This window comes from Bufo bufo, chromosome 2, assembly GCF_905171765.1.
Source record: "Bufo bufo chromosome 2, aBufBuf1.1, whole genome shotgun sequence".
In the NCBI taxonomy this organism is placed as follows: domain Eukaryota; kingdom Metazoa; phylum Chordata; class Amphibia; order Anura; family Bufonidae; genus Bufo; species Bufo bufo.
In genome coordinates, this window is record NC_053390.1 from 738,240,432 (window position 1) to 738,259,236 (window position 18,805).

Below are 18,805 nucleotides of genomic sequence, written 5' to 3' on the forward strand. Positions count from 1 at the left end.
ATTGTTATGTACCCGACAAGCTTTGAATGGCGCCCTGGACATCGGCCCACTGGGAAATTTCCCTATAGGGTGTATGGCCAGTCCGCCCCCGGCTGTATATATTGTCTTGCTGGGGATTTCAAATCCGCATTGCTCCACCTTTTCCGCTCAGTTTTCTATACGCAGCGTGTGGATGAGAATTCAGAAATTCTGCGATAAGTATCATGCCTGCTATGTTACTTAAACTACATGTTCATTTTACTTCACGTGTGAATGTGTACTGGAAATAGAAAACCCTTACTACTGTGGGAACATTTGTAAAGACTCCAGACCTGCCGTGGGACTTTCTATTGCTGGTGGTGTCCCCCCCATTCTCCATGAGCCTGTACTAGTCCTGTAATGAACCATTAAGCTACCTACAGTATGAGTGCAGACTGTCTTGCAGAGATTCCTTACGAATTTCCGTGCAGATTTCTGTGCGTTTCCTCACCAAATCCGCATGGGTTACTTGCGGACTTTGTTGTGGATTTGAAGCTGACGGTCTCATTGTTGCATTGAAAAGGGTGAAATCCACACAAAGGAACCGCACAAGGAATCCACAGAAGGTTAATTTCCACAGAGAACAAAAAAACTAAGTACACGAGATTTGTGAAATCTCATACACTTTGCTGATGCTTTATTAGGCCTCATGCACACGGCCGTGCCGTTTTTGCGGTCCGCAAAAAACGGAAGCCGCCCGTGTTGCCTTCCGCAATTTGCGGAACGGAAAGGGTGCAGGCAATATAAATGCCTATTTTTGTCCGCAAAGCGCGGACAAGAATAGGACATGTTATATTTTTTTAACGGGGCCGCGGAACGGAGCCACGGATGCGGACAGCTAACCTAAGTGAATAGGTCCGCATCCGAGCCGCCAAAACGGCGGCTCGGTTGCGGACCCAAACAACGGTTGCGGACCCAAACAACGGTCGTGTCCATGACAGGTGTTATGCTGTCATCCAACCATCTGCTAATATCAGTCACATGTATGGATGGAGATTTCTGCTGAAATGTATGCTTTATTTCTTTAGAAGCCACCTTGCCTTTAAAGTCAGAGGTCAGGGAGGAGCGAGGCACATGCCATGGAACACCTGGCTCTGCAAGTTGCTGTATGTTAGCTGGGAGAAGGTCCACATTTCCAGGCTCCATTGGAGTTGTCAGGTTTGGCAGCACATGGCGGATTTTGCTGCAGGTTGTCAGGACACCCCATGCATTGTGAAGGGTGAAATCTGCAGCTTAGGGCTCATGTACACGACCGTTGTTTTTTGTCGGATGCGGACCCGTTCACTTCACACGCATCCGTATGTCCGTTTTGTGGCACCTGCATAAAAATAGAACATGTGTTATTCTTGTCGCTATTGCGGACAAGGATAGGACAGTTCTATTATGGGCCGGACATGCCTTCCTGCAAAATGCAGAACGCACACGACAGGCATCCGTGTTTTGTGCAAAATCCGCAAAAAACTTCCATGTACATGAGCCCTAAATTGTCATGCTGAGGATGTAAAATCTTTCACAAAACTTTTGCAGATGTAAAGGTGACATATCAATGGGGGTCTGAGCGCTGAGACCCCCACCAGAATGTGCAGAGAGAAGCGCTTACATAGCACGCTCCCTCGGTGCAGGAGACAGGCTCAGTAGAAAGTCTTTGAACCCATCTCAACGCTCAGAACCCCACAATCAAAAACCTTTGATATGTTGCTATGACATACCAAAAGTTTTGTCAAAACTCAGTGACCCTTTAAAATCGTATCAGTTTGCTGGTACTGTAAAATGCTGCGGATATGACACACACAAATCCACAGCTTCCTGCGTCCTGTCCCTAAGTCAGATATTCATTCGGATTTTATTTTAAATATCTTACATTGAATTATTTTCAAAAATATATATCCCACAAGTATCCCTTATAATCTGTGTAAGGATATGAAATTATTTTTATTCTGTTGTAGCAATAAAAGTATCACAAATATGTAAAATCGGGCCCCCAAATATCCCCATCACCAATAACTCTTCTGTATTCACTGTATTCAATTCGCCTGACACAGGTTATGACCAATGTAATTGTGTCACTGCGTCTGATGTCCAAACCACCACTACACGGGCACAAACAGGGCTCCTATAAGGTAGAAAAAACTTGCTTCCTACCCATCTAGTGTTCAGATGCTAAGTTACTACGTGTGGAAGTTCAAGCTGATACGATACTCAGTATGACGTGCAGGGTCGGGTCTCCTGTGTGGCAATCCGAGTTGCTGGCCCTATCAATCCCTGGAAACCAGAGAGGGAACGCGGCTGGCAATCCTTATAAGCACCCACCATGAAAAGCACAACCCCATCCAGAACTTCACCCTAGATGTGGTCCTTCACCCCACTGTGCCCCCAGCACTGCCTGACATGCCTTGTTTCTAGCCAGATGACTGGACCAGAGTTGCTAACCGTCCAGAAATTTCTGGACAGTCCGTAAAAATAGTTAACTTTTTTTTCTGGGTCCGTGAAAAAAATAGATATGTCCGTGATTTTTTTCAGGCTGGTGATATTTGACAAGATTACAGCTAACAGTAAATGGTGATAATGAGTTCTTATAAGTACAGTATATTGCGCTATAAGACATGTCTTTATGATTCATTATGGTTTTCCTATTTGTCCGTAAAAAATGTTGTCTGTCCATGATTTTGGGTTAAGTTGTCCAGAAAAAAGAAAAATTCAGGTTGGCAACCCTGGACTGGACTCTGCAGGGGACCTAATAGGCAGGGAATATTGTTTTGTAAAATAGCTAAGGGTATTGCTATGCAGAGTGATAGGGCACAGGTGAGGGACAAGGGAAAGTCATACCCATAGTCTTCCTCTGTCCAGCTGGTATTGATGCTCTCAGTCAGTGGACCGGAGCTTGGCAAGATTGTACTTTGCCTTTGAGTATGTGGAGTGCTTGGGACTATGGCATCTGAGCGCTAGAAGGGTAAGAAGCAACTTTTTTCTACCTTGTAGTGACCTGTTCGTGCCTTTATAGTGGTGGTTCATACATCAGGTGTAAAACATTGGTTTTACCCTATGCCGCGGCAAATTGAATACAGTGTATACAGTAGTGTTACTGGTGTTGGGGAATTTGGGGGCCTCATTTTGCATATGTATGATTATTTTTGCACTGCAACAGAATAAAAGTTAGGTTTTATTACGCCCCTCTTTTTGGATCTCTGAGATATTTTTATAATTCTTAAATGTTCTGATGTGTGCAGATATTACTAGATAATTCTTTCACCTTTTGTATCCTGTACTTTATGTTGCTGTGATACACAGTTCCAGTTTGTCCAGTATTCATGGTAGCGTGTATTACTGCAGGCAGTGTTTACATGGTAACTTTCGGCAGTTGTGAAAGTGCTTCCCTATGTGTGCAAAAAGTACACATGCCTCTTCCAGATGTTTGCTTTGGCCTCCTTATTCTGTTTAACTTGCACTGTCTGTTCATGCAACTGGATATGGTGCTGAAAACCACGGCAGAAGGCGCTGAGAGTTTACCCGCCGTTGCTGGCGCATTCCATCCTCCTGCTGATGTGTACAGGCTGGCCTGCTTTCTTCCTGATTAGTCCAGACAAGCTTCGGTGTCACTCAAGTGTTCCTACTCCTTACACCGCCTGACCAATTTGTATTAGGATTTAGATTGATGTGGCTGCAGTCACATACCCTTCAATCCACTGCTTTCTACGCCCCGAGGTCCTTTTAGTTGACAACTGTACTGATCCAGAAAAGTCTGCCATTGTATTTTTAAGTAATATTCAATTATTTTCAAGACAGCATAGTAAAAGCCGTGTTCATACCAGTCAGTAACTCAGCACAGTAAGATCTGGCTCCCTCGAAAGAAAACTCATGTAAAATTAAATGGCAAATTGTGGTTATTGTATAGACAGAAGTAGTAAGGGATAATACACACAACTTGTGGCTCTGTACAAGCCTTAAAGGGGTTGTCTCACTTCAGTAAGTAGCATTTATCATGTAGAGAAAGGTAATACAAGGCACTTACTAATGTATTGTTATTATCCATATTGCTTCCTTTGCTGGCTGGATTCATTTTTCTTCACATTATACACTTCTCGTTTCCATGGTTACAGACCACCCTGCAATCCATCAGTGGTGGCCGTGCTTGCACAATATAGGAAAAAGCATTGGCCTATGTGCGCTCCCATGGTCCCGGCCACCAGAGAGGCTGAGGCTTTTTCCTATATTGGGAGCGCACATAGGCCAATGCTTTTTCCTATATTGTGCAAGCACGGCCACCACTGATGGATTGCAGGGTGGTCTGTAACCATGGAAACGAGCAGTGTATATTGTGTTGGAAAAATGTATCCAGCCAGCAAAGGAAGCAATATGGACAATGACAATACATTAGTAAGTGTCTTCTATTAACTTTCTCTTCAATATAAATGCCACTTGCTGAAGTGAGACAACCCCTTTTAAAGGGGTTGTCTCACTTCAGCAAGTGGCATTTATCATGTAGAGAAATGTAATACAAGGCAGTTACTAATGTATTGTGATTGTCCATATTGCCTCCTTTGCTGGCTGGATTTATTTTTCCATCACAATATACACTGCTCATATCCAAGGGTTATGACCACCCTACAATCCAGCAGTGGTGGTTGTATTTGCACACTAAGGGAAAGAGCCGGGACCGTGGTAGAGCACATAAGTGCGCACTTTTTCCTATAATGTGCAAGCACGACCACTGCTGCTGGATTACAAGGTGCTCATGACCCCTGGATACGAGCAGTTCTTCAACCAGCTGATCGGCTATTGATGACCTATCCTGAGGTCAGGTCATCAATAAAAATAACTTGGACAACCCCTTTAAGCCTTTGAAATCCATGAGAATTCATGAAGTTCTATGGAAAAGCACCAAACAAATGAAACAAATCAAACCAACTGCGATTCAGTGGGAAGGTTCCCCTGTAATGTTATGCAGCTGAGAAGCAGTAATAACTAACACCGTCTCTGTTTGTCTGTAATTAAAATGCAATTAAAACCACAAGATAATAGAGATGAGAATATGCTTTGCATTGAATCTGCCTTGTATTGGAGTATTGCTTGTGTGCCATTATAAACCATCTGTTAGATATGGAGCTCTTATTGGTCATCTGTAATAATGAATAGTGAATATGTGGAGTGGACTATGTAAGGGCTCCTGCACGCTCAAGGGCGCACTAAAAAAAATGCCATAGAAACCTCTTGGTTTTTTTCTATTCTGTATGTAGTTTTATGCACACAACTGTGTGAACCATGTTTTTGTGGCATTTTAAACCATAGAGAAAGAGATGTTAAAGTGTAATTGTCATTTTTTTTTTTGTAATGTGTAGGGGCAGTGATACTGACCATTTTTGTAATATACTTTAATTACTGAAATAGAACATTTCTACTAGAAAAATAGCTCTAAAGTGGCCCATTTTGAGTCTCGGCAACGCTCCTCTGTCTTCTGTTTACATATTTGTGGAGACACTGACTGTGTTATGTAAACAGAAGACAGAGGAGCTTTGCTAAGGCTCAAAATGGGCCACTTTAGAGCTATTTATCTAATAGAAATGTGCGATTTCAGTAATTAAAGTATATTACAAAAATGGTCAGTATCACTGCCCCATACATTACAAAAATAAAAAAGAATGACAGTTACACTTTAAAACGCCATTAAAAATGTCGAAAGCGTCATCTTTCTGCGTTTTTCAAAAAATGACAAAGACCCCAAAAAAGCCACAGTTTCAACATGACTTGAATTGAACATATTGGTCATTGATTCTCTGACATTGTATCAGCAATCAACCATGAACAGACCCATTGTATTCTTATAAATAATCTTTTTGCTCATAGGACATTAATTATTCCTAAATGATCCAAGTGATGGATTTTGTTGTCTATTGTAAATCAACATAAATAAAAATGAACTCACTGTGCCAACCAACTGGTTTGCCTTTGGGCTAGTCCTGAGGGCATTATCCTGATGGTCTCCTGGTTTTCACCCTTTAACCACTATACAGAGATCTGGCTTTTGCTGCAGGGCAGCCACATCTGGGATCAGAGACACCGGTGCAAAGTACCAAGGGCTCAGGCAATACTCGTAGTCAGGAAACAGGTAGAGGTCAGGGCATACATAGTACGTGCAAATCCATGAAACAGCCAGAGTTCAGGAAACAGCACAGGGTCAGTATGGTGAACAGGCATGCATCAGACAATCAAGAGCCAGGCAGACATCTGTACATAGGCAGAAAACAGAGTATAGCTCTTTTGCAGGGCCTATAAAGCAAGTTAAACCAAAATGAATCTATTGCACAGGCAGAGGGTGGAGCAAACAACCCAGCATACAGTATATAGGAGGGCAGTCAAACAGCTGAACACAGAGCAAAAAGAAGAATTAACCCTTGCAGTGCTGTAGGGAGAGGTTTAATGAATAGACACTAATGCACACGCAGAAAGAGACCTGGCAGCCAGGCTGCAGCATTGAACACTGCATCGAAACTAGCTGAGTGATGTGGTGCCTGTGCCTGCCCCAAATAACGGTGTACATGGATCATTGCCATGACAGCATTTTATATCAGTGGCCAGCATCAGGGTGTATTGAAGTGGTTTTAATGCAGCTACATGTGGGTACGGGCACAGGGTCATTCCTCATAGGAGACTTTGCTAAAACTGATTACTGATAGGAATAAGCTGCTTAAATATTTTTTTTTTAAATATTTTTAACACATAATGTGAGGGCATTAACATCCTCCTTTAGGGGACTTTCACACAACTCTACTGAATTGGTCTTGGATCTCCACAAATCCCAATTGTCATCTAAGTTCAGTGCACTAATGGGGAGCAGTGAGGCCATAATATGCATTTAAAGGGAACCTGTCACCGGGATTTTGTGTATAGAGCTGAGGACATGGGTTGCTAGATGGCCGCTAGCACATCCGCAATACCCAGTCCTCATAGCTCTGTGTGCTTTTATTGTGTAAAAAAAACGATTTGATACGTATGCAAATTAACCTGAGATGAGTCCTGTCCCTGACTCATCTCAGGTTAATTTGCATATGTATCAAATAGTTTTTTTTACACGATAAAAGCACACAGAGCTATGGGGACTGGGTATTGCGGATGTGCTAGCGGCCATCTAGCAACCCATGTCCTCACCTCTATACACAAAATCCCGGTGACAGGTTCCCTTTAATACCTGGCATTTAATTAAACAAATTGTGCCAGGTATAACAAAGCTAGATTCTTATTGGTTGCCATGATAGGGAAATTCAGGGTATTTTAGAAGACGCACAGAATCAGACGCAAGCTGTAGGGAACAGAATTGCAAATATAATAATCCTTTCATACATCACTAAAAACTACAAATGCCCCAGGCAGTGCAGGGAAAGGCTCTTGTAACTTGTACAGCACAAAGAAGGCCAAACAGATTACAGACCATGAAATATGGAACAGGGGAGAGCTAAAGGAGCTACAAAGGAGAGAGGTGGTAAGGAAGAACAGTGCATGAGGCAGGAGGTGCAGGGCAGAAGAGCTCTGTATTTGGGGGAGTTGCAGAAATCTATCAGCTAGTATAAATCTGTCTTAGAATCCACTTGATGGTGATGTACATAATGGTTGGTGGTCATGGCCATTAGATTAGGGGTCCCTGCACAAATAAATGTTGCCTGGCATTTTCTTACCAGTAAAAAATGCCAGAATAACACCATGCATTTTTTAGCCACCTGTTTGCCCTTTAGCGTTGAGAAGGTAATATAAAATAATGTATTGTGTTTCACATTTCCCGTAGACCCTCAGCTAACTTCTGGAGCTGGTGTTTTTACTGCAAAAGATGACCACCAGAAATGCTAAAGTGCAGAAAAACGCCACTAAAACCTATGTGTGAACCCTCCCTAATCCAAACAAGAAAGCTGGGATAATGTCACCATTAATAGCTTCTTACTTTTCTAAAAGAAGAGTGTTTATTTATTTTCTTCCCTTCCTTCCCCCTACAGCAAGATAATAATCATAGGAACTTACAGAATAAGACTCTGCAGTATAACAGGACATAGCAGCCTTTAAAAGGGTTGTCCAAGTTAACTCCAAATTTCCTCCATGCCAACGAATGTTTTAAAATAAAATAAAAAATCATTATATACTCACCTGTTTCCCCTGCACTATTCTCAGCACTGCAGGTTCGGTCCTTCTTCTGTTTTTTGGATACAAGGCTGCAGTGGTGATGTAGAGGTATGTGGCAGCATATCACTGTCCTCCAAGGTGCATGGCATGAGACCTCTGAGGATAGCGATTGGCTGCAGTGGTCATGTGCCATACACCTGCATGTTACCATTGCATGTAACATTGAGTATAAGATGGATTTTTCCCCCTGAATATACTATTACCATGTAGATGGTTCCCCTTCAATAATTATTGGCACACAGTGCCCTAAAAAATAACTGTGCCCAGCAAATAGTGTCCCCGAAACTTATAGTGCCGTAAACATAATGCCCCCTAAAAATAATTTTGTTGAGCTGTTCCTGTGCCAGGGTGCCTCCCAATGTAACAGTCCTCCCAAAAGTCCCACCAATAGTAATAATTCTCTGCTAGAGTGCACTATGTGGTAACAGAGCACCTAATAGTACTAATATCCTTAATTTTCCCCCCAGAAGTAATAATGCCCCAATAGTGCCCCAGTAGTAATAATTCCCCCTATAATGTGTACCTGTACAAAAAATACCCCCTTATAATGTGTTCCAGTAGAAAAAAAATAATCATCCCTTATAATACTTGCCAGTAAAATAATTCCCCCTTGCAATGTGTGCCAGTACAAAATTCTCCCTTACAATGTATGGCAGTACAAAAATACCACCTTATGTGGTGTGCCAATATGGAAAATGCTCCCTTATAACGTGTGCCAGTAGAAAAAAAAACTTTTAGTTCCCCCCAGTAGAATGGATGACCCCATAGTGCCTCCCTTATAATGTGTGCCATTATAAAATTGCTCCTATTTACAGCCGCAATGTCCCCATACTGCTTTCTCCAGTTAGTAAATAATGACCCCCACCTCATTGGCATGCTGCCAAATAAAAATAATATACTCAAATACTTGCCGCCATTCTGCTGTCAGCGATTCAGTGCAAGACACAGACCTCTTCCAGTCCGTGCCCTGAGCTCTATGCAGCCTGGCTCAGATGCGATGATGACGCCGACCTCGGATAGGCTACAGGAACTAGCGCTAAAGCCTATTAAGAGGAAACAGTGGGCCAGGGAGACATCACTCCTGTGCCCCTTTGTGGCATTCAACTGTGTTGCGATGTTGAATGCTGCAACGGGGCACAGCGTGTACATCGGTGGAGTTGAATTTGTAGAAATGAGCGTTTCCACAATGCTCATTGCCCATAGCCCTGGTGCTGCCCGAGGCAATAGCCTCACCTTGCCTTATTGGTGGTGCACCTCTGCGGAAGGTGCACTCATCTGATATCACTGTTGTATCTTGAGGATAAAATCCTGAAATATGCCTTCAAACTTTCTGAATTCTTATTTTCCATGGCACTTGCTCTTTCTCTGCCCACAGCGGCCTCATAGTTGACAGCAGTGTGCCAGATAAAACTTAGGAATGTTTTTTATACTGTTGAAGTGTATTTTTAGTCTATGCTTCTATTCCAGAAATGGATAAAGGCAGCAGAGGACTTTCTTTCTAGAATATGGCAAAATAAACCGCTCAGACCTAAATGATACAGCAGACATTTAGGAAGTGGTAAGGAGCAACCACAAGTGTCCTTTAAGTGGTCACCAAAATCCCCACAATTCATATTCTCGATAAGTTTTGGCCCTTTATCATAAGGGAGATGGAAGGAAAGAGTTTCAGTCGACGGGAAGCAAAATATCAAATATGTTTTTCTTAACTGTCAGACTTTATTTTCTTTTTTTTTTTTGTTACACTTGATTAAGATTCTGTATAGCTGACTTTTCTTGACTGTATGACCTTACTTATATACCACAGCCCTGTGCATGCCGGCTGTACGGAGAACCTGCAGCTTTGCTAATGATGCCAGAGTGTGCAAAGATATTATTCTATAGCAGCAGAAGATAATACATCTAAAATACCAGTAAAACAGTTTGATGAACAGCACAGGCAAGGAAGCATTGGTGGACACAGACTGCCAAGGGCCCCTGTGCAAGAACTGTGTTCGAGCCAGTTTGTTCACCAATGGATCCTGATAGAGCTGCCCCCTCTCTCTACCATTCCACAGCGTTAGGGATTATAGAAGGTATGAAATGAGCTGTTAGCAAGCTCTGCCTCTAAAGCTACCAGATATAAGTCAGCTATCCTATAAGTCAATGTTCTACCTTTTAGACAGGTCTTGAGACATGACTTGGATAATAATTAAGCCAGCATCTCATCTGCAGACAGCTGCTTCGGGGTGATTGACCCTCATCAGCGCAGAGCAGATCATACTGGCTTAAAGGGGTATTCCGGTAAAGTAACTTAATTTTTGAAAAACTGCATTAAGGCTGCAAGCTGTGACCCTACCATAACCTATACATATAACCAGAGCTTCAATTTACCTTGCAATTAATTTGTCTAGCTCCTGTGTGAGCCTGCAACATACAGTACTTCAAAGACTACAATCCCCACCATTCCTAGCTTTCCTGCTGTGAGTGTTGTTTATTGATTGGCTGCCTGATATATAGTGTTGAGTGCGAATATTCGAATCGCGAATATCACCACTTTGAGAATTCGAGAATATTTAGAATATAGTGCTATATATTCGCGAATAATGTTGATTGCGAATATTCTAATCGCGAATTTATAGCGAATATCGGCACTTAGCAACATCCCTAGCAACCAGTAGGAAAGTTGCCTAACCCTTAGTGTTGATCGCAAATTTTTATCGCAAATATATTACATTGCCGATTTTTGCAATCAAGTAAATAATGAGTAGAGATACCGAATTCTCAAATTAGCGAATTTATGCCGAATATTCGGCCAAAAATGTGCTAAATATCGCGAATTTGAATATTGCCTATGCCGCTCATCACTACTGATGTACAGTGCAGTCACGCCCCCTCTACTCGGTAATCACCAGCACACTGACACTCCCTTTGTTTCACAAGACATTTAGCTAGAGAATTGATAGCAACACACTGAGCATGCTCGACCTAACAAAGGCTCAGAACTACAGGTCGATGCCATGGTAATTTATGAGGAAACACAGTGGGTAGCAGAGGAATAAAACTACTTTTATAACCGCTTAAACAGTAAATATGTGAAATTTACATTATATTAGGTCATTATTGATGATGAATTAGTCTAAAACATAAGTTATATTTATAGTAACCGGAATATACCTTAAACTGGCTGAGAAGCCTAGGTGTCACGACCGCTACCCCAGCAGCAGTCGTGTCGCACCAGACGGAGGGGAAGGGGGACCCTTATCTACGGATGGGAATAGTATGGCCACCCCTGACCAACCTTAAGCTGGCACCTGTCTGCCCTGATACCCTAGACGGGGTGTGAACCCGTGCGGCGAGCAGGATGCCTAAAACCCTCAGTCACCCTAACAAGCCTAGAGTGGGGAAAGGCCGATGGGAGCACTAGTCACCATCACTCATGTCTAGGAGAACAGCAGGGGAAGACAGCAACAAACAAACTATATCAGAGATAGACTTATCCAGTCACGAGCAGAGAAGGCGATCCCAATCACGACAGTCCACGCCGGACAAGAGCTCCACAGCAACACCATCAAACGATCTCCTTCAAAGGTCAGAATAGAACTGGAAGTAAGGACTATATCTGGCAATGACTGCAAGTGAAAGTGAAACTAATATAGTAGCTGGGAGTGGCAGACAGGACTCACCTGAGAAGGATGCCTACAAACGCCCAGTCAGGACAAAAAGGTTCACAAGGCAAAACCCAGATGACATACTCGAACCACGGAGCAAACTCACAAGCTATCGCGAGTAGCAAGTCGCTGCGACCTTCTCCTCCCAGACCTGTCTGGATCAGTCACAGTCGTGACAGTACCCCCCTTTCTACGAGGGGCCCCTGGACCCTCAAGACCAGGCCACTCCGGATGGGAGCTATGAAAAGCCCGAATGAGTCTGTCCGCTTTTATCTCTGATGCTGGAACCCACATTCTCTCTTTGGAACCATAACCTTTCCAGTGCACCAGGTACTGAAGAGAGCGGCGAACATATCGTGAATTAACAATCTTTTCTACCTGAAACTCAAGACTGCCATCAACAACCACCGGTGGAGGCGGTAGTGGCAATGGTTCAGGAGGTTCTACATATCTCTTAAGCAGAGATCTGTGGAAGACATTATGGATCCTTAGAGTCTGAGGTAGCTCCAGACGAAAAGCCACCAGGTTAATGATCTTAATTACCCTATAAGGACCAATAAATCTCGGACCTAATTTCCACGAGGGAACCTTCAACTTGATATTTCTGGTAGACAACCACACCAAGTCATTTCACCCCAAGGTCCGGACCTTCAGAGCGCTTCCTATCAGCCGCACGTTTGTATCTACCACCAATTCTCTTCAAACTTTCTTGCACACTCTGCCACACTGAAGAAAGTGAAGACGCAAATCGTTCCTCCTCGGGAATCCCAGACGGCCCCCCCCTCACTAAACGTACAAAACTGAGGATGGAAACCATACGCACCAAAAAATGGTGACTTATCGGTGGATTCTTGACGACGATTATTAATGGCAAACTCGGCTAACGGTAAATAAGATGACCATTCCTCCTGATTTTCGGAAACAAAGCATCTCAAATATGTCTCTAGGTTTTGATTGGTACGTTAAGTCTGACCGTTGGACTGTGGATGGAAAGATGAAGAAAACGACAGATGAACCCCTAAACGAGAACAAAAAGCTTTCCAAAATTTAGAAACGAATTGGGTACCACGATCCGAAACAATATCGGAAGGGACCCCGTGAAGCTTCACGATGTGGTCAATAAAAACCTGAGCCAGTGTGTTAGCATTAGGCAATGCGGCAAGAGCAATAAAGTGCACCATTTTACTGAATCTGTCAACAACTACAAGAATAACAGTCTTCCCCGCTGATACTGGTAGATCCGTAATGAAATCCATTGACAGGTGCGTCCAAGGCCTGTTGGGGATGGCCAGAGGTAAAAGACGCCCTGCCGGACGAGTATGATCTACCTTAGAACGAGCACAGGTAGCACATGCAGACACAAAATTCAACACCTCCTGGCGCCATTTAGGCCACCAGAACCGACGAGACACTAACTCAGAGGTTGCCCTACTACCTGGGTGTCCTGCCAGTGTGGAGTTATGGTGTTCTTTTAGTATCTCCAGTCGTAAATTTTCTGGCACAAACAGTTTACCCGAGGGGCAGGAGGCCGGGGCGTCCCCCTGAGCTTCCAACACCCTCCTCTCCAAACCTGAGTGTAATGCAGAGACCACCACCCCCTTTTGCAAAATGGGCTCTGGTACCTCAACATCACCCCCTCCAGGAAAACTTCGAGACAATGCATCCGCCTTAGTATTTTTTGCCCCCGGGCGATAGGTTATTACAAAATTAAACCTAGTAAAAAATAACGACCACCGAGCCTGTCTAGGGGTGAGACGTTTAGCAGACTCCAGATATAATAAGTTTTTGTGATCAGTAATCACCGTGACGGGATGAACCGCCCCCTCCAAAAAATGACGCCACTCCTCAAAAGCCAACTTAATAGCCAAAAGTTCCCTGTTGCCAATATCATAGTTCCTTTCTGCAGTAGACAATTTCTTCGAAAAGAAAGCACACGGACACCATTCACCAGGGGACGGGCCCTGAGATAGTACCGCTCCCACCCCCACCTCTGATGCGTCAACCTCTACAATAAAAGGAAGCGAGACATCTGGCTGTACGAGAATAGGGGCCGAGGTGAATCTCTCCTTCAGAGATGCAAAGGCAGTTTTGGCTGCATGTGACCATTTGGAAAAATCGGATCCCTTTCGGGTCATGTCCGTCAGTGGTTTGACCACCAAGGAATAGTTTTTTATAAACTTTCTATAAAAATTGGCAAACCCCAGGAAGCGTTGCAATGCCTTCAGGTTCTCAGGCAGATCCCAGTCTATAATCGCCCGGACTTTCTCTGGATCCATGCGGAAACCTGAATCTGACAACACATACCCCAGAAATGGCAGTTCTTTTACGGCGAACACACATTTTTCTAACTTGGCAAACAATTTGTTGGCCCTTAATATCTGCAGCACTTGTCTCACATGGATCTTATGTGTATCCAGATCCGGGGAATAGACCAGGATGTCATGAAGATATATCGCAATAAATCTCCCGATAAGGTGACTAAAAATATCGTTGACAAAATGTTGGAATACCGCAGGTGCATTAGTAAGACCAAATGGCATGACCAGATTTTCATAATGCCCTTCCGGAGTATTAAAAGCAGTCTTACACTCATCCCCCTCTTTGATGCGAACCAGGTTATAGGCTCCTCTGAGATCCATTTTGGAGAACCATTTAGCACCAGCAACCTGATTAAAGAGGTCGGGAATGAGAGGAAGAGGATAGGGATCTCGGATAGTTATCCGGTTTAATTCCCGGAAATCCAGGCAAGGACGTAGGCCCCCATCTTTCTTTTTAACGAAAAAGAACCCTGCAGCCACAGGTGAAGAAGAGGGTCTGATGTGTCCCTTAGCCAAACTCTCCGAAATATAATCTTTCATAGCCTTCCTCTCCGGGCCGGAAAGATTGTATAACCGGGTTTTAGGTAGTTTGGCCCCAGGTAGTAGATTAATCGGGCAATCATATGGACGATGAGGTGGTAACCCCTGACAACCCTTCTCAGAGAACACATCCATAAAATCTGACAAAAAGGCAGGTAAAGATGTTACAGAGTGTAGAGCACCTACTACTCAAGCAGTTGTCCTTACAATGTTCACTCCACTCCACAATCTCCCCGGCCTGCCAATCCACCACTGGATTGTGAGTCACCAGCCAGGGAAGCCCCAATACCATAGGAGCCGGAAGACCGTCCAGGACATAACACGAGATATGCTCTTTATGGAGGTCCCCTACCTGCAGATGGATATTATGAATGATCTGAGTTAATTCTTTCTGAGTAAGAGGGGAGGAGTCGATGGCAAAAACAGGAATAGTTCTGCGTATCGGTTCTGGAGTAAAACCCAGAGCCTGAGCAAACCGTGAATCCACCAAGTTGACCCCCGCCCCACTGTCCAAAAAGACGGAACAGATCTCAGTCTTATTGCCCGCCTCAACGGTAGCGGACAACAAAAACTGACACATGCGTATGGAGGAAACGAATACGCCCAGACTGTTATCCTCCGCACAATCTGGGGACTCTAGTTTTCCCGGCGGCTCCTTTGTTTGTGCTCTCTTGGGTTCTGAGGGACAAACCTTTACAAAATGACCCCTCCCCCCCACAACGAAAACAAACCTCTGACCTACAGCGGAACTTAGGAGGATTAACCCGTCTAGTGGCGCCCCCTATTTGCATTGGTTCGACTGGATCATAACAAACCGATCCCTGCCCTATAGAGGCCTCCGTAAAATTTAATAGTCTCTCCCTGAGTCGTCTGTCGATTCTTATGGACAGAGACATAGCAGCCTCCAGAGACCCAGGGACCTCGTATACCACCAGCGCGTCTTTTAATTTTTCAGACAACCCCTGGCAGAACTGACTCCTAAGGGCCGAGTCTTTCCATAACGTATCAGTAGCCCACCTACGGAATTCAGAACAATATAGTTCAGCAGACCGGTTCTCTTGCCGAAGTCTACGTAGCTTAGACTCAGCCAGTGAGACCCTGTCCGGGTCATCATATACGAGACCCAGGGCTTCAAAAAACTCCTCCACTGATCGTAAGGCCAGAGAGTCTGATGGTAGGGAGAAAGCCCAAGCCTGCGGATCTCCTTGCAGGAGAGAAATTACAATACCCACCCGTTGTTACTCACCGCCGGAGGATCTAGGGCGTAACCTGAAGAACAATTTGCAAGCTTCTCTGAAGGTTACAAATTGGTCTCTCCCTCCTGAGAACCTATCAGGTAAAGCCACTTTTGGCTCAGGAGTACCTTGGTTTCCCGTAGCAACGGTGGAACCCAAGGATGGCTGCTGCCTCTGCCGCACTGTTGCTTTTAATCCTGCCACTTCAAGGGATAATCCCTGTAATTGTTTCGCCAAAACCGTAACCGGATCCATAGTGGAACAGAAAAATACAAAGCAAAACAGCAAGCAAAAAAAAAAAAAAAAGGTCACTTTTTTTAAAAATTTTTTAAAAGGCCAGATATACTATCACGACCGCTACCCCAGCAGCAGTCGTGTCGCACCAGACGGAGGGGAAGGGGGACCCTTATCTACGGATGGGAATAGTATGGCCACCCCTGACCAACCCTAAGCTGGCACCTGTCTGCCCTGATACCCTAGACGGGGTGTGAACCCGTGCGGCGAGCAGGATGCCTAAAACCCTCAATCACCCTAACAAGCCTAGAGTGGGGAAAGGCCGATGGGAGCACTAGTCACCATCACTCATGTCTAGGAGAACAGCAACAAACAAACTATATCAGAGATAGACTTATCCAGTCACGAGCAGAGAAGGCGATCCCAATCACGACAGTCCACGCCGGACAAGAGCTCCACAGCAACACCATCAAACGATCTCCTTCAAAGGTCAGAATAGAACTGGAAGTAAGGACTATATCTGGCAATGACTGCAAGTGAAAGTGAAACTAATATAGTAGCTGGGAGTGGCAGACAGGACTCACCTGAGACGGATGCCTACAAACTCCCAGTCAGGACAAAAAGGTTCACAAGGCAAAACTCAGATGACATACCCTGAACCACGGAGCAAACTCACAAGCTATCGCGAGTAGCAAGTCGCTGCGACCTTGTGACACTAGGTCGGGATTTGGGGACTATAAGACTCCTCATGCCATTTAAGGTGCTCTCCATAAGGAGATATAGTACCCCCAAAAAATATAATAGAAAGAAACCGTTTTTAAGATTGCAGTGGGCCCCTTGTACCTTCCAGGCCCTTGTGTAGCTGCCCCAGCTGCACATATAGTATGCCCACCCCTGAATAAAAGGCTTTTGCTGGATGTAATGATTGAACAGTCCAGTTCCAGACTGTATTGAAAACCGAAAAGGGGTTTAATATTGATGGCCTATCTTCAGGATAGAGTGTTATATTGATGGCCTATCTTCAGGATAGAGTGTTATATTGATGGCCTATCTTCAGGTTAGATCATCAGTTTCTGATCAATGGAGGTCTCAATCCTGGCACCCCGCCAATCAGCTGTTGGGCGCCGTGGCCTCTTCCTAGGCCAGTGATGTCCAGTTTATTGGTCACATGACCTAGCTGCAGCTCAGTCCCATTCTAGTGAATGGGCCTGGGCTGCAATACCAAGTACAGCCACTACACAATTGACGGTGCTGTGCTTGATGGGGTGTGAAGCTCACTGGAGCACCCGGCCTCTTCAAACAGCTGATCACACTGATTGACGGTAAGGCTCACCCAAGAGCAATACCTGTGAGAAGTACCAAACTTCCTCAGCTTGCCCACAAGGAAGTTATTGTTCGTTCCAAGAAACCTTTATGAAGTACGAAATGGAAAAATGTGGACATCATTTTAGACTTAGCAAGAAAATCTGACATTTCCAAGTAGCCTGTGATCAGATCACACAGCCCAGTTAGCAGTGCTCGGGTCCAGCTGGCAGGATCTGCAATGGCAGCACTTGATACCCTGCCTTGACATGGCATTCCTCCATTATCCTAAGTGTTAGATAAATCTCCTTGTCTGAGGTGACATGGGATCTGTCACGCTGCAGCACAATCAGCACACAGCTCAATAAAGGGGAATCTGACGCTTAATCGACAGGCTGAAGTGACTGACGGCATGGCATTAATAATGTCACTCAGCGAGGAGGGAGCGTGGTATAACAAAGGCTAATTTCAGATCTCAACTGCAGACTGGGTCTGGTGGAATGCGCCAGGCTGTACACAGCGAAACGTCTCATATTTTATTGTAGAGGCTTGCATCTTTCAGCCGGAGGTTTTGCGGTGAATCAGACTTTGCATTCAGACCCGGTGAGTAATGGAAGCTCTGTAATAATGCCTCATGCTGAGAACATCTTGGAAGGGTATTTTAATTTTCTGCGGTTCTCTTTATAGCAGCGGCTTTACGCATTCCTTGGTTCTTGCAGACTTTCTCACAGCTAAATTGGACATCTGCTTTTCATTTGTATAAATCGTCTTACAATCAAGGGTTAAGTCTGATCACTGCACTATTTCATTGGAAAGTAGAAATTGTTCTGCAATTCTTTCTAATGTGTTCCACTCTGATCATCTATAGATGTAATTGGCGGCACTGAAGTTATAGACTGGAGGGGGGAGGGGGTACAGGCTCTCCTTAAGGAGACCAGCTGTGTATGGAGACTTAATGGCAATGCTCCATGAGAAAATAATATGCAAAGAGGTTTCTCCCAGGGATAGAGAACCGTTCTGCTATTGCAGCGCATACAGCAGTTTATGTCCAGCTGAAACCCAGCATTTTTGCCAGAAATCAGCCGGATCACCGCCGGACCCCATTTTAGTCAGTGGGGATCCAGCGGTCAAGTAGAGGATCCGGCAGGCTGCTCTGTGCCGGAACTGATGTGCACGAGGCAATTGGGATAGCTTCAGCCCCTATTTTATTTTTGCACCTGATAATGTTTGTATGAGAGACCGGACAGCTGACTGGTATCAAATATTCAGCAATTTAAGGCCTCGTTCACATTTCAGTTTTTTACTGACGTCTACTGCCTGCATTTTCTGCGGACAGCACCTGTACCCA

The 18,805-nt window shown here is 44.4% G+C and overlaps 1 protein-coding gene across 6 annotated transcripts in view; it reads left to right on the forward strand.

The window, feature by feature from the left end:
* The window catches only part of APBB2 (amyloid beta precursor protein binding family B member 2), a 349,600-nt gene that overhangs the window by 21,241 nt on the left and 309,554 nt on the right, over window positions 1-18,805 (forward strand). The window contains exon 1 of one of the 6 annotated variants that reach the window (XM_040418936.1): window positions 17,852-18,060. The exons of the other annotated variants lie outside the window; for them this stretch is intronic. The gene's annotated coding sequence lies outside the window, so the exon portion shown is untranslated. Of the gene's footprint in view, window positions 1-17,851; window positions 18,061-18,805 lie in introns of those variants that run through there. 6 annotated transcript variants of the gene reach the window in all.